The following is a 13,369-nucleotide window of genomic DNA, read 5'->3' as shown; positions in this document are numbered from 1 at the left end:
TTACCCATGACTTGTTTTATACCTGGAAATCTGAACCTTTTATTTCTCTTCACCTTTTCACTCTTTTTAATTTTTTAAAATTGCAGTAGACATTCAATAGTATTTTATGTTAATTTCAGGTGTACAGCATAGTGGTTAGACCTTTACATAATTTAAGAAGTGACTCCCCTGACTAGTCTAGTACACACCTAGCACTATACATAGTTATTATCATATTATTGACTATATTCCCTATACTTTACATCACCATGACTACTTTGTAACAAACAATTTGTACTTCTTAATCTCTTTCGCTTTTTCACCTCCCCCCCACCTCCCCTCCTATCTGACAATCCTCAAAATGTTCTCTGTATCTATGAGTTTGTTTCTGTTTTGTTTGTTTGTTCATTTTGTTCTTTAGAGTCCACATATAAGCAAAATCACATTGCATCTGTCTTTCTCTGTCTGACATACTCCACTCAGCACAATTCCCTCCAGGTCAATCCATGTCACTGCAGATGGCAAGAACCCATCCCCTCCCATGGCCGAGCAACATTTCAATATATATATGTACCACGTCCTCTTTTTGTATTCATCCATTGATGGACACTCAGGCTGCCTCCACAACTTGGCCATTGTAAGCAATGCTACAATGAACATATGGAAGCACACATCTCCTCAAAGTAGTGTTGTGGGTTTCTTCAGATAAATACCCAAAATTGGATTAGTAGGTCCTTCTTTGTTTGGTGTTTTAGCCCTTGTTTTAAAGTCTATTTTGTCTGGTATAAGTATGGCCACCCCATCTTTTTGTTTGTTTGTTTCCATTTCCATGAAACATCTTTTTTCATCTCTTTACTTTCAGTCTGTGTGTGTCTTTCAATCTGAAGTGAGTCTCTTGTATACAACATGCAAGGTCTGACAATTAAGTTCTCCAGCTCATCCTAGAAAAAGTGCTACATACCTCATTGCTGAATATCACTATGGTCACCTTCGAAGTACTCCCCTTGGGAATCTATGCACTGATGCCAGTGCCTAGTCAACCCTTCAAAGCAATTTTGGAACTTTTTCTGGAATGGCCATTAGAGCTGTTTTCGTATTATGCTTGATGTCCTCAATGTCATCAAAATGTCTTCCTTTCAATATTTCCTTTATCTTTGGATAAAGAAAGAAGTCATTAGGGGCCAGATCAGGTGAGTAGGGAGGGCGTTCCAATATAGTTATTTGTTGACTGGTGAAAAACTGCCCCACAGATAATGCCATGTGAGCTGGTGTATTGTCATGATGCAAGAGTCATGAATTTTTGGCAAAAAGCCCAGATTGTCTACCTTTTTCATGCAGCCTTTTAAGCACTTCCAAATAGTAAACTTGGTTAACTGTTTGTCCAGTTGGTACAAATTCATAATGAATAATTCTTCTGACATAAAAAAAGGTTAGCAACATCGTTTTGACTCTTGATTTGGACTGACAGAATATTTTTGGTCATGAAGAATTGGCTGACTTCCATTGTGCACTTTGACATTTTGTTTCAGGGTTGTATTGGTACACCCATGTTTCATCACCAGTGATAACACGGCCCAAAACATCGTCTTGCCTCTCCAAAAGCTCTTGGCAAACTTCTACTCTCCTTTGCTTTTGTTCATCAATGAGCTCCTTCGGGGCGATTTTTGCACACACCTTTCTTATGCCAAGATTTTCAGTTAAGATTTTCCTGACTGTTTCTCTACCAATGTTTGCTTCATCTGCTATACTTCTCACAGTCAGCCAACAATTTTGACACACAACTCAAGGAATTTTTGTAATGTTTTCATCAGTTCTGCTTCTTTTTGGCTGCCCTGACCACTTTTCATGAGTGATGCATATTTTCCCCTCAGAAAAATGTTTAATCCATTTGTGCATTGCCATTTTCTTCATGGCATTATCCACATTAAACTTGGACTAACATGTCCCTGATTTCACTTCCACTCTTGCCAAGATTAACAATGAATTTAATGTTTGTTTTTGCTCTAGTTCATACTCAGACATTTTCGCGATGACACACAAAAACACATGACAATAATGAATGCCACTCAGCAAGACACTGCCACACATTGACAAATGTGTGCCACACAAACACAGCTGTGAGACACTGATATACCAAGGTTATGAAACCTTACTGAGCTATTTGTACAGTGGTGCCAATGTAAGCACATGGTGGCAAGTTAGCAAACTTAATTGTCAGACCTCATATGTAAGGGTCTTGTTTTCTTATCCATTCAGCCACCCTATGTGTTTCGATTGGAGCATTTAATCCATTTACATTTAAATAATTGTTTTTTTAAAGATTTTATTGGGGAAAGAGAACAGGACTTTATTGGGGAACAGTGTGTACTTCCAGGACTTTTTTCCAAGTCAAGTTGTTGTCCTTTCAATCTTAGTTGTGGAGGGTGCCATTCAGCTTCAAGTTGTTGTCCTTTCAGTATTAGTTGTGGAGGGCGCAACTCAGCTCCAGGTCCAGTTGTCGTTGCTAGTTGCAGGGGGCACAGCCCACCATCCCTTGCGGGAGTCGAAACCAGCAACCTTGTGGTTGAGAGGACGCGCTCCAACCAACTGAGCCATCCGGGAGGCAGCTCAGCTCAAGGTGCCATGTTCAATCTTAGTTGCAGTGGGCAGAGCCCACCATCCCTTGCCGGACTCGAGGGATTGAACTGGCAACCTTGTGTTTGAGAGCCCACTGGCCCAGGTGGGAATCGAACCGGCAGACTTCGGAGTTAGGAGCATGGAGCTCTAACCTCCGGAGCCACCAGGCCGGCCCATACATTTAAATAATTGTTGATAGATATGTAGTTATTACCATTTTATTATTCGTATATTTTATCTTTTTTTTTGTTTGTTTTAAAGAAGTCCCTCTAAGATGCCTTGTAATACTCATTTGGTGGTGATGAACTCGTTTAGCTTTTTCTTGTCTGGGAAGTGCTTTACCTTTGATTCTAAACGATAGCTTTGCTGGGTAGAGTAATCTAGGTTGTAGGTCCTTGCTTTGCATCACTTTGAATATTTCTTGCCAATCTCTTTGGGCCTGCAAAGTTTCTGTTGAGAAATCAGCTGCCAGTCTCACAGGATCTCCCTTGTAGGTAACTAACTGCTTTTCTCTTGCTGCTTTTAAGATTCTTTCTTTGTCTTTAACCTTAGTCATTTTGATTATAATATGTCTTGGTGTGGGCCTCTTTGGGTTCATCTTGTTTGGGACTCTGTGCTTTCTGAGCTTGTATGTCTATTTTCTTCACTAGGTTAGGGAAGTTTTTCATCATTATTGCTTTGAATAAATTTTCAATTGCTTGCTCTCTTTCTTCTCGTTCTGGTACCCCTATGATGCAAATGTTGGTATGATTGATGTCCCAAATGCCCTTTAAACTCTCCTAATTTTTTAGATTCTTTTTGCTGTTCTGTTTGGGTGTTTTCTGTTACCTTACCTTCTAAATCGCCGATTCGATCCTCTACTTCATCTAACTTATGGTTGATTACCTCTAATATATTCTTCATTTTAGTTATTGTATTTTTCATTTGTGACTGGCTCTTTTTTATGCTTTCTATCTCTATTTTTATGTTTTCTATCTCTTTCTTGAAGTTCTCCCTGAGATCATTGAACATTCTTATTACCAATGTTTGAATTCTGTGTCTGCTAGATTGCTTGTCTCCATTTTGTTTAGATGTTTTTCTGGAGCTTTGTTCTGTTTTTTCATTTTGGACATGTTTCTTTGTCTTTGCAGTTTGACTGCCTCCCTGTTTTTTTCTTTGTATTAGGTAGGGCTGCTATGCCAACTGGTCTTGCGTTCTGTAGCACTGGGGTGAAATGCTCTGAAAATATCAATTAAATCCAAGTGGTCCAATGTGTCATTTAAGGCCATTGTTTCCGTATTGATTTTCTGTCTGGAAGACCTGTCCTTTGTTGTCAGAGTTGTGTTGAAGTCCCCTACTATGATAGTGTTACTGTTGATATCTGTCTTTATGTCAGTCAATATCTGTTTTATATATTTAGGCGCTCCTATGTTGGGTGCATAGATGTTTACTAGGGTTATGTCCTCTTGTCGGATCGATCCCTTTATTATTATATAGTGCCCATCTTTGTCTTTTAATATTTTCTTCATTTTAAAGTCTATTTTGTCAGATATAAGTATTGCAACTCCAGCTTTTTTCTCATTTCCATTTGCATGAAATATCTTACTCCAACCCTTCACTTTCAGCCTGTGTGTGTCTTTTGATCTGAGGTGAGTCTCTTGTATACAGCATATACAAGGGTCTTGCTTTCTTATCCACTCAGCCACCCTATGTCTCTTGATTGGAGCATTTAATCCATTTACATTTAAAATGATTATTGATAGGTACATAGTTATTGCCATTTTTAAATTTGTAGTTAGATTGTTTTCATCTTTCTTCTATTTACAGAAGTCCTTTTAGTATTTCTTGCAATGCTGGCTTGGTGGTAATAAATTCCTTTAGCTTATTCTTTTCTGGGAAGCTCTTTATCTCTCCATCAACTTTAAATGATAGCCTTGCTGGATAAAGCAATCTAGGTTGTAGGCCTTTGTTTTCCATCACTTTGAGTATCTCCTGCCACTCCCTCCTGGCCTTCAATGTTTCTGTAGAAAAGTCATTTGATAGTCTTATGGGAGTTCCCTTGTATGTAACCCTCTGTCTTTCTCTTGCTGCTTTTAGGATTCTCTCTTTGTCTTTAACCTTTGCCATTTTAACTATAATGTGTCTTGGTGTGGACCTGTTTGGGTTTATCCTGGTTGGAACTCTCTGCACTTCCTGGGCTTGTATGTTGGTTTCCTTCATCAGGTTAGGGAAGTTTTCGGACATTATTACTTCAAATATGTTCTCAATCCCTTGCTCCCTTTGTTCACCTTCTGGTATTCCTATGATGCGCATGCTGTTGCGCTTGATGTTATCCCAGAGGTCTCTTAAACCATCTTCATTGGTTTTTATTCTTTTTTCTTTCTGTCGTTCTGTTTGGGTGATCTCTGCTAACTTGTCTTCTAAGACGCTGATTCGATCCTCTGCTTCATCTAACCTGCTGTTAAATCCTTCAAGTGAGTTCTTTATTTCAGTAATTGTGTTCTTTATTTCTAACTGGTTGTTGAGTATGATTTCTCTATCCTTCTTTATGTCGTCTCTAAGCTCCTTAAACATTCTTATCATCAGTGTTCTGAACTCTGTCTCTGATAGGTTGATTACTTCTGTTTCATTTGGTTCCCTTTCTGGAGGTTTCTTCTGTTCTTTTATTTGGGATATGTTTCTTTGTTTCCCCATTCTGGCTGACTCTCTGTGTTTGCTTCGATGTGTTAGGTAGATCCCTTAGAGTTCTTAGTTCTTGCTGGGTTATCTTATGTAGTATGTGTCCTTTATATTTGACTTGCACTACTGGAATATTTTTTTTGATATAGATTTTTTGGTTGTTGTTTAAAAGTATGTCATCTATAAAAATTCTCATATCTTCATCCTTAAAAATTTTTCAAATGAAACTTTGAATAATTGGTAGATAAAATTAAAAACAGTATTATGGTTAATAGGTGAAAATTACTATCTTGATTTCATAAGCACAACCAGTGACCTCATTTAGATTTCAACAATTTTATGAAACATATTTTTCTGCTCACTAGATGGCAATGGCATCTCTTCCTATCTCTCTATTATGATAACCAAAAATGTCTCCAAATCTTGCCAAATGTCCCCTAAAGGACAAAATCACCCCTGGCTAAGAACCAGTGAGCTACAATAATGTTGATCTCAGCACTGTTTCTAAAACTGAAAAATTAAAAACAATATAAACATTCCCAAATAGGAGTGGACTAACAAAATATTACAAATTCACAGAGTGGACTACTATTCAATCTTTAAAAAAATAAGTTATAGAAGAATATGTAGTAATGAGGAAGACCTTTCTCATACATTAAGAGAGATTGTTGCATTACAAAACATCCTTTTCTATAATGTGTACTGAATGTATTGAGGAAAAAAAACACTTAATGGGTAAATGTAAACAGTAGTTCTCTATTTAGATGGATAAGTCAAAACTATTTTTTTGCTTTGTTTATCTATATTTTAAAACATTCTATAATAACAGTATATTACTTTCAAAATAAGAATACAAAGAACATGTTTTGTTGCCTTTTAAAAAGATAAGTTGAAAGGAAATTTCCCAAAGATATGACCAGAAAAAAGCTACTTTGAGGTAGGATATCGATTTGCAGTTGTAATCAAGGCATATTACAAAGATAGCTGCCCACACTGTCTAATCATAAATTGATCTTAAATAGAGATGATACTCTGGAAGGTATGGGCTGAATTCTTAGTGAACCACATCAGGCTGGCAAGTTGCCTGCCTCCCCACTTTCCTTCCTATGTTCTTTCTTTAATCCCTTCCTTTAAGTACAAAGTGTCATTATCTTCCTGTTTTCTTTTAATTTTTTCTTATTGTTTCTAAAGGGTGTAAAGCACAAAAGAGTCTTATTCAATTGGGGTTTTGCTCTCACAACAGCCAGAAGTGAAACAGTTAGCAAATTGAGAACTTTGAAAATCATCAATAGCCCTATTTTACCTTGAACCTGCACATCTGTGAGGAGCACATACTTATACCTAGAACAAGACCACAATCTAACATGAGATGTAAATCACATAATATCCAAGCTAATGTCATTTACAGCAAAGTTGCTTCCTTGTTTGAAATTCTATTTTCCCCTGACTTTCAGACATTTTGTAAAGATTCATTCATACATTTCCTTTTCTAATTTTTGCAGCCAGATCATAAGAGTAGAATCCATTATTCAGCCTTGATTTTATTTAGCAGTGACTGGATCCATGTTTCTTTCCAATACTCACAATCACTGCTAACTGCATTCCGGGAGCCCTGGTGGGTCTGACTATTTAATCATCTTGATTTCTCAGGCGATCATCTCCTTAGCCTTTATTTGCCATAACTTCCTCAAGGTTTTCTTGAATAGCACCGGTTCTAGCAGACCCTCAAGATGACTATGGGCTATTTAATTACAAATTGAAAAATTGAGCCTGTGAACATGAAGTAAAGAGCAGCAATTCCCTCACTTGTACCTCCAAGGGACACACAAATCTTTAAATGCTGTGTGGGAGGCCTCCTCATAAATGCAATATATACTGCTTTGAAAATCGTAGCTACCCCCAAAGACATTTAAATAAAACTGTACTAACATCTGGTTTTCCATAAGTCAAAATATTATGTGCTGTGTTTAAAGGGCAATTTCCCCCATTTAAAGGGGAAATTTTATTGAAGGAAATAGAATAATTTAAAAAACTGGGTTTCATTTAGAAACACTCCCCATACATTTATTCTCATGACATATATTTTCAGCCCAGGAGAGGCTAACCTATTTTGGATAACTTATAAATCTCTTTCTTTTGGAACACTGAAAATATGACTCTCTTGATATTTAGAAAAAACCTATAGATCTTGGATTGAACTAAGGTGGACTTACTGTACCTTCATTAGCAACGTACCAAATTTACTTCATTGCTGAAATATCATCAGTGTCCTTAGTAACAAGCTTCCCTAGTCTTCAAATTGGTCATTTAAGGAAGTACAAAAATTTACAAAAAAGCAACAACGAAATAGTTGCCCATGAGAGAAGAAGACAATGCAGTTAGATTATTATTGAAATTTATTTAAACAGACTCAATTTTCTTCTCTGCCTACATTTTCAAAAATGGCATATCTCACAGGTCAGAAAACTAAAGATAGAATGACAGGAAATCCTCACATATCAATAATCACCCTAAATGGACTGAACTCACTGATATAAAGGCACAGAGTAGAAGATTGGATAAAAAAAACAAACCCAACCATATGCTGTCTCCAAGAGACACATCTCAGCTACAAGGACAAGCATAGACTCAAAGTGAAAGGGTGGAAATTGACACTCCAAGCAAATGGTGCCCAGAGAAAATCAGGTGTAGCCATAATGATATCAGATGAAACGACTTCAGGGTGAAAAAGATAACAAGAGACAAAGATGGACATTTCATAATGGTAAAGGGGACTATACAACAAGAAGACATAACAGTCATCAATATTTATCCCCCATTCAGGGAGCACCGAAATATACCAAGCAACTACTAACAGAACTAAAGGGAGAAATTGACCAAAACACAATTATACTAGGGGACTTAAATATATCATTGACAGCTATGGATAGATCATCCAAACAGAAAATAAAAACAAAATAGCAGCCCTAAACGACACATTAGATGAAATGGATATAATTGACATTTATAGAGCACTTCATCCTAAAACATCAGACTATACATTCTTTTCTAGTGTACATGGAACATTCTCAAGGATAAACCATATATTGGGACATAAAATCAGCCTCAGCAAATTTAAGAAGATTGAAATCATACCAAGCATATTCTCTGATCACAAGGCTTTGAAATTGGATATCAACTGCAAAAAGAAAGCAAGAAAAAGCACAAATACATGGAGATCAAACAACATACTTTTAAAGAACGACTGGGGCAAAGAAGAAATTAGAGGAGAGATCAAAAGATACATAGAAACAAATGACAATGAAAATACATCCTACCAAAATTTTTGGGATGCAGCGAAAGCAGTTTTAAGAGGGAAATTTATATCATTACAGGCCTATCTCAAGAAACAAGAAAACTCCCAAATAAATAACCTCATGTTACACCTTAAAGAACTAGAAAAAGAAGAACAAGTGAAACCCAAGGTCAGCAGAAGAAAGGAAATAACAAAAATCAGAGCAGAACTAAATGAAATAGAGAACAAAAAGACAATAGAAAAATTAATGTGACAAAGAGCTGGTTCTTTGAAAAGATTAACAAAATTGACAAACCCTTGGCTAGACTCACTAAGATAAAAAGAGAGAAGACACTAATTAACAAAATCAGAAATGAAAAAGGGGAAGTTATCACGGACACCACAGAAATACAAAGGATCATCCAAGAATACTATGAAGGACTATATGCCACCAAATTCAATAACCTAGAAGAAATGGACAAGTTCTTAGAAACATATAGCCTGCCAAGGCTGAACCGTGAAGAACTGCAAAATCTAAACAGACCGATCACCAGTAACGAAATTGAATCAGTCATCCCAAACCTTCCCAATAGTAAAAGTCCGGGACCAGATGGCTTCAGTAGTGAATTCGACCAAACCTTCAAAGAGGATCTAATACCAATCCTGCTCAAACTCTTCCAAAAACTTGAAGATGAGACAGTACCCCCTAACTCATTTCATGAGGCCAACATTACCCTGATACCAAAACCAGGTGAGGACAACACAGCAAAAGAAAACAACAGACCAATATCTCCGATGAATACAGATGCAGAAATCCTAAACAAAATTCTAGCCAATCGAATACAACAATGCATTAAAAAGATTATTCATCACGACCAAGTGGGGTTCATCCCGGGGCACAAGGATGGTTCAACATCCACAAATCCATCAATGTGATACATCACATAAACAAAATAAAGGACAAAAATCATATGATTATATCAATTGATGCAGAAAAAGCATTTGACAAGATACAACATCCATTTATGATTAAAAACACTTAATAAAATAGGTATAGAAGGAAAATACCTTAACATAATAAAGGCCATATATGACAAGCCCTCAGCTAATCTCATAATTAATGGTGAAAAACTGAAGCCCTTTGCTCTACGTTCAGGAACACGACAGGGCTGTCCCCTATCACCTCTGCTTTTCAACATAGTGTTGGAAGTCCTTGCCAGAGCAATCAGGCAAGAGAAAGAAATAAAAGGCATCCAAATTGGGAATGAAGAAGTTAAATTATCACTCTTTGCAGATGACATGATGCTATATATAGAAAACCCTAAAGACTCCACCAAAAAGCTATTAGAAACAATCAACGAATACAGTAAAGTTGCAGGCTACAAAATCAACGTACAAAAGTCCATTGCATTCCTATATACTAACAATGGAATCTCAGAAAAAGAAATACAAAAACAATTCCTTTTGCAATTGCAGCAAAAAGAATAAAATACCTAGGAATAAACTTAACCAAGGATGTGAAGGACCTATATGCTGAAAACTATAAGAGATTTTTTAAATAAATTGAAGAAGACACAAAGAAATGGAAAGACATTCCGTGCTCATGGATTGGAAGAATCAACATAGTTAAAATGGCCATATTACCCAAAGCAATATACAGATTTAATGCAATCCCCATCAAAATCCCAATGGCATTTTTTAAAGAAATAGAATGAAAAATCATCAGATTTGTTTGGAACCACAAAAGACCCCGAATAGCCAAAGCAATCTTAAGAAAAAAGGAACAATACTGGAGGTATCACACTTCCTGACTTTGGCTTGTACTACAGGGCTGCAATAATCAAAACAGCATGGTATTGGCAGAAAACAGTCACATAGACCAATGGAATAGAATTGAGAACCCAGAAATAAAACCACATAAATATGGACAGATAATTTTTGACAAAGAAGCTAAAACATACAATGGAGAAAAGACAGCCTCTTCAATAAATGGTGCTGGGAGAATTGGATAGCCACGTGCAAAAGAATGAAACTGGACTGCTATCTGTCACCATGTACCAAAATTAATTCAAAATGGATCAAAGACTTAAGCATAAGACCTGACACAATAAACTGCATAGAAGAAAACATAGGTACTAAACTTATGGACCTTGGGTTCAAAGAGCATTTTATGAATTTGACTCCAAAGGCAATGGAAGTAAAAGCTAAAATAAACGAATGGGACTATATGAAACTTAAAAGCTTCTGCACAGCAAAAGAAACCATTGACAAAATAAAGAGGCAACCAACTGAATGGGAGAAGATTTTTGCAAACAGTGCCTCCGATAAGGGCTAATATCCAAAATATACAAGGAACTCATGCAACTCAACAACAAAAAACAAACAACCCAATTGAAAAATGGGCAGAGGACCTGAAGAGACATTTCTCCAAAGAGGACATACAAATGGCAAATAGACATATGAAAAATGCTCAACATCACTAATCATCAGAGAAATGCAAATCAAAACCACAATGAGATATCACCTCACCCCAGTCAGAATGGCTATCATCAACAAGACAAATAGTAACAAATGTTGGAGAGGCTGTGGAGAAAAAGGAACCCTCATACACTGTTGGTGGGAATGCAGACTGGTGCAGCCGTTATGGAAGGCAGTGTGGAGGTTCCTCAAAAATTACGAATAGAATTACCATATGACCCAGCAATCCCTCTCCTGGGTATCTACCCAAAAATCTGAAAACATTTATACATAAAGACACGTGTGCTCCAATGTTCATTGCAGCTTTGTTTACGTGGCCAAGACATGGAAACAACCAAAATGTCCTTCGATAGATGAATGGATAAAGAAGTTGTGGTATATATACACAATGGAATACTATTCGGCAGTAAGAAAAGATGATATAGGAACATTTGTGACAACATGGATGGATCTTGAGAGTATAATGCGAAGCGAAATAAGTCAGACAGAAAAAGCAGAGAACCATATGATTTCACTGAGATGTGGTATATAAACCAAAAACAACAAAAGAACAAGACAAACAAATGAGAAACAAAAACTCATAGACACAGACAATAGTTTAGTGGTTACCAGAGGGTAAGGGGGGTGGGAGTGGGAGATGAGGGTAAGGGGGATCAAATATATGGTGATGGAAGGAGAATTGACTCTGGGTGGTGAACACACAATGAGATTTGTAGATGATGAAATACAGAATTGTACACCTGAAATCTATGTAATTTTACTAACAATTTTCACCCCAATAAATTTAAATAAATAAATAAATAAAAAAGAAAAAAAATGGCATACCTCTAAGTGCCTATTTAAAAGTTATAAACTTATTGCTTAAATATTTTTCTACATTTCACCTTTACCTCTGAGAAACTGCCAGAAGAATTTATAGAACGGTAGCTACCTTGGTTGTTAATGAGCAGTAACTTGGACACTCTCCTTAGCACAGTATATTTTGATGGCGCCTTTGATGGTGGTGGGAAGCTAAAGAACAGATGGGTAGGGAAGATAAGAAGGCTCCCACTTAGTGTTATTCCAGGCAGAGACATCTAATGACTGATAATACAAAGGCACATGGCAGCTCTGGAACTAATTCTTGCCCAGTACAAAACCACTTCACAAACACATTTGAAGTTTGTTCAACTTCTTGCTCCATTTTTATCCTCTTTGGCTCATTTCATTTTCATAGTAAAACAGAGATGGGGGACTGAAGAGAAAAGAAAATGAGCAGGAGAAAATGACATCACAGGTTATACTGAGTATATTGCTCTCTTTGAACCAACTTCTCACAAATGGATGGCTTGCTAAACAATGACTTCTAAAATTAATTGTATACACATCGTCTGGCGATCTTATTAAAATGCATATTCTGATTCTATAAACCTGAGATTCTGCATTCCCAATAAGCCCTCAAGTGAGGCTTCTGCTGCTGCTGATGGCGTGGGGACCACCCTTCAAATAGCAAAGCTGTAAAAGGCTTTATTAACACGTTAGAGTCTGACTCTTGTCTAACGTCAAACCATTCAAGTAGAGTCATCTCCCCCTCTATTAAAAGTAAAAGAACAAAGTCATAGGCTGAATAAATCTCAAATCAAAGTGTATTTAATAGATATGCTCTCTCGTTTAACTCACAACTCATTTAATCTTAATAAAATTTTCCGGAGATAGGGAATATTACCCCCAATTCCTGGGTGAGGTGACTGAGGAATAGAAGTGTTATGGAGCTTGTCCAAAGTCACATTTCTGGAAAGTGATGGAGTAACGTTTTGCACTGAGGTTTCATGTCTTCTTGTCCAGTTGCTTTGTATAGCATTTTACATGTTAGGAAGGCTTATATATGTATGAACACATTTGATCCTCTCAATATATGTCCTCTGAGAAAAGTATTATAGACCATATTATCCTTATTGTAGATGGGTAAAGTAAGGCTGGAATGATTAGGCAGCTCAAGCAAGGTCCCACAGCTAATTAGCAACAGAGCTAGAGCTGTCATTGAGTCCATCTGATCCCTAGTCATCTTCACTCTTTTATCATTATCATGTTACTCAACAGTAACCAATTTGTAAACTACAATGAAACAACAATAACAACCAGTTATATGCCTCAGAAATTTCCAACACGAAAAATTAACATCATTTACAAACTATACCTATTAAAATAACTTTGAAATTAGAGACACTAGGGTTCAGCTTTCATTCCATTTTCAAAGGTCCCAAAACTCACATTTTCAATGATTCCTAAATATAAGGAGATATCCCAGGTGGGAAGGTGATGAGGGGGCAGTGATCATACTATGTTAACCTTAATGGTTTTTGAATTACCTTATTTTCATTCTCA

Source organism: Rhinolophus sinicus, chromosome X (assembly GCF_036562045.2).
Source record: "Rhinolophus sinicus isolate RSC01 chromosome X, ASM3656204v1, whole genome shotgun sequence".
Classification (NCBI taxonomy): Eukaryota; Metazoa; Chordata; class Mammalia; order Chiroptera; family Rhinolophidae; genus Rhinolophus; species Rhinolophus sinicus.
The sequence above is the reverse complement of the archived record's forward strand: the minus strand, read 5'-3'. Positions refer to the sequence as shown.